Raw genomic sequence first — 4,093 nt, 5'->3', positions numbered from 1 at the left:
CTTTTCACAACTATTTGTAAGGCCTCCTCAGACAACCATTTTGCTTTTTTGCATTTCTTGTCCATGGGGATGGTCTTGATCCCTGTCTCCTGTACAATGTCACAAACCTCCATCCATAGTTCATCAGGCACTCTATGTATCAGATCCAGGCCCTTAAATCTATTTCTCACTTCCACTGTATAATCATAAGGGATTTGATTTAGGTCATACCTGAATGGTCTAGCAGTTTTCCCTACTTTCTTCAGTTTAAGTCTGAATTTGGTAATAAGGAGTTCATGATATGAGCCACACACAGTCAGCTCCTGGTCTTGTTTTTGTTGACTGTATAGAGCTTCTCCATGGAACAACAGACTGGTTCCAAATAGGAAAAGGAGTACATCAAGGCTGTATATTGTCACCCTGTTTATTTAACTTATATGCAGAGTACATCATGAGAAATGCTGGGCTGGAAGAAGCACAAGCTGGAAGCAAGATTGCCAGGAGAAATATCAATAACCTCAGATGTGCAGATGACACCACCCTTATGGCAGAAAGTGAAGAGGAACTAAAGAGCCTCTTGATGAAAGTGAAAGAGGAGAGTGAAAAAGTTGGCTTAAAGCTCAACATTCAGAAAACGAAGATCATGGCATCTGGTCCCATCACTTCATGGGAAATAGATGGGAACAGTGGAAACAGTGTCAGACTTTATTTTGGGGGGCTCCAAAATCACTGCAGATGGTGACTGCAGCCATGAAATTAAAAGACGTTTACTCCTTGGAAGAAAAGTTATGACCAACCTAGATAGCATATTAAAAAGCAGAGACATTACTTTGCCAACAAAGGTCCGTCTAGTCAAGGCTATGGTTTTTCCAGTGGTCCTGTATGGATGTGAGAGTTGGACTGTGAAGAAAGCTGAGCACCGAAGAATTGATGCTTTTGAAGTGTGGTGTTGGAGAAAACTCTTGAAGAGTCCCTTGGACTGCAAGGAGATCCAACCAGTCCATTCTGAAGGAGATCAACCCTGGGATTTCTTTGGAAGGAATGATGCTAAAGCTGAAACTCCAGTACTTTGGCCACCTCATGCGAAGAGTTGACCCATTGGTAAAGACTCTGATGCTGGGAGGAATTGGGGGCAGGAGGAGAAGGGGACGACAGAGGATGAGATGGCTGGATGGCATCACTGACTCGATGGACGTGAGTCTGAGTGAACTCCGGGAGTTGGTGATGGACAGGGAGGTCCATCACCCCATGCTGCGACTCATGGGGTCGCAGAGTAGGACACGACTGAGCTACTGAACTGAACTGAAACAAGATGTTCAAGATTCCCTCCAGTTCTAAAATTCTCTGATGAGAAGGTAGTAGAAGAGGAGGTCAAGGGGAGGTGCCTCAGGGTAGCAGCACCAGCATCGCTGAGAGCATGTTAGAACTGCAGGCTCCAGGGGGAGTAGCCCAAGATGACCTGAGTAGAAGGACATAGAGCTTGCTTCTCCCCGACAAACATAGCAAAACCTAGGCTCTTGGCCCCTATCCAGAAGCTTACTGAATTAGAATCTATATTTGAACAAGATCCCCAGTGATTCATAAATATGTGAATGTTAGACAGCTCTGCTCTCCTCATAATCAGGAGTGAACCCACCAGCCTATATGCCAGTGGGTCATCTTCCTGCCCAGTCTCTGTGGCCTGGCCAGCCAGGAACACAACACAAGAAAAACACGCAGCTTCAGGCGGTAACTGTTTCTGGGAGCCATGCTCCTCAAAGATTGTGATTTGGGGACATTGTCATCTCACTATAAGTCCCCTTTCAAGCTTGTGGGAAATGCCTGTGAAGGCAAAAGTGAGGCCAGATTGGGAGAGAGAGCTAGTTGGCAGGGAGTGGGGCAAGGATATTATTCTTCCAGCTATCACCCAGGCAAAATTTCATAGATGAAATTTCTAGAGGTGAGGTTGAGAGTGTTGAGAAAGAAATTTTAACTTATGTTAGACTGCTAGTCCTTATTAGGGCAGGGGGAAATAAAATCTGTTGCAGCTCACTTTCTCAGATGTTTGCTATTCTTACCCACATTTCTGCTCTTAGGGGAGGGGAAGTCTGATTTACAAAATTCAGAAAAGGTATGTAAAAAGACAGAAAGCAGGAAGCAGGAGAGGCTAGGCACAGGAGGCTGCAGTGAAGGCCCTGGGAGCTGAGGATCTGTGCTGCGCAGAAAAAGGCAAGATGGCCCTGAGCAGTTGGAGCCTGGGTGCACCCCCGCCATGACTGAACAAGATGTCAGCACAAAGCAGGCATTCCGGCTGGCCACACCCTTTCCAGCAACTCAAATTCACCACCTCAGACCCCTGTGACCTCATCAAAGATGAGTTTCAGCTGCTGCAGGCTCAGTACCGTACTCTGAAACTCGAATGTGACAAGCTGGCCAGCAAGAAGCCAGAGACCCAGCATCATTACGTGATGTACTACAAAATATCCTAGGGCTTCCCAGGTGCCTCAGTGGTGAAGAATCCTCCTGCCAATGTAGGAGATGTGGGTTCAGTCCCTGGGTAGAGAAGATCCCCTGGAGAAGGAAATGACTGCCCACTCCATTATTCTTGCCTGGAGAATTCCATGGACAGAGGAGCCTGGTGGGCTACAGTCCATGGAGTCACAAAAGAGTCGAACATGACTGAGGAACTAAGCACACGAAATATCCTGCAGCTTTAATATCAAGATGCATAAGCAAGCTGAAATCTTCAAGGAGCTGAATGGGATAAGTGCTAGGACCCACCCTACCTTTTCCCAGAGCAGTAGCAGCAGTTCTTGGGAACCATCCAGTGGGCTAATAAGCAGGTTACAGTACCTGAGCTGAACACCATCATCTGAAAGAAACTCCAAGCCCACCAGCTTCCCAGCTGCAGGACCTTGCCCTGCCCTGATGCCGCTGCCTGGGGAAGCTACAGCCCCTTCACTGTTGGGACTTAGCACAGGCACTAGCCTCTTCTTACCTGTCTGTGTTCCCTGGCTCACCTCTCCAAGGAAGACAATAATGGACATGATGGTGGTACCCACCAGAAGGATGATGGCAGGTGAGAAGTCAGAGAGTGGGCAGCTGAGATGCGGAGGGGAGGGGACAAAAGGGAGACAGACACGGAGAAAGAGCCAGGTTCATCATAAGACATGGTATGCTCATTCAGTTCAGTTCAGTTGCTCAGTTGTGTCTGACCCTTTGTGCCCCATGAACCGCAGCATACCAGGCTTCCCTGTCCATACCATCTCCTGGAGTCCACCCAAACCCATGTCCATTGAGTCGGTGATTCCATCCAACCATCTCATCCTCTGTCATCCCCTTCTCCTCCTGCCCTTAATCTTCCCCAGGATCAGGGTCTTTTCTAATGAGTCAGCTCTTCGCATGAGGTGGCCAAAGTTTTGGGGCTTCAGCTTCAACATCAGTCCTTCCAATGAACACCCAGAACTGATCTCCTTTAGGATGGACTGGTTGGATCTCCTTGCAGTCCAAGGGACTCTCAAGAGTCTTCTCCAACACCACACTTCAGAAGCATCAATTCTTTGGCACTCAGCTTTCTTTTATAGTCCAACTCTCACATCCATACATGACCACTGGAAAAACCATAGCCTTGACTAGATGGATCTTTGTTGGCAAAGTAATGTCTCTGCTTTTTAATATGCTATCTAGGTTGGTCATAACTTTTCTTCCAAGGAGTAAGTGTCTTTTAATTTCATGGCTGCAGTCACCATCTGCAGTGATTTTGGAGCCCAAAAATATAAAGTCAGATACTGTTCCCACTGTTTCCCCATCTATTTCCCATGAAGTGATGGGACCAGATGCCATGATCTTCGTTTTCTGAATGTTGAGCTTTAAGCCAACTTTTTCACTCTCCTCTTTCACTTTCATCAAGAGGCTCTTTAGTTCCTCTTCACTTTCTGCCATAAGGGTGGTGTCATCTGCATATCTGAGGTTATTGAGATTTCTCCCAGTAATCTTGATCACAGCTTGTGCTTCCTCCAGCCCAGTGTTTCTCATGAGGTACTCTGCATATAAGTTAAATAAGCAAGGTGACAATATACAGCCTTGACGCACTCCTTTTCCTATTTGGAACCAGTCTGTTGTTCCATGCTCAGGA

General features: G+C 46.8%; 1 pseudogene; it reads left to right on the top strand.

Annotated features, from left to right (window-relative positions):
• The first annotated feature begins 2,243 nt into the window (after window positions 1–2,243).
• LOC120853651 lies at window positions 2,244–3,041 on the top strand (annotated as a pseudogene).
• The last annotated feature ends 1,052 nt before the right edge of the window (window positions 3,042–4,093 follow it).

This window comes from Oryx dammah, unplaced genomic scaffold, assembly GCF_014754425.2.
Source record: "Oryx dammah isolate SB20612 unplaced genomic scaffold, SCBI_Odam_1.1 HiC_scaffold_26, whole genome shotgun sequence".
In the NCBI taxonomy this organism is placed as follows: domain Eukaryota; kingdom Metazoa; phylum Chordata; class Mammalia; order Artiodactyla; family Bovidae; genus Oryx; species Oryx dammah.
The sequence above is the reverse complement of the archived record's forward strand: the minus strand, read 5'-3'. Positions and strand labels throughout refer to the sequence as shown.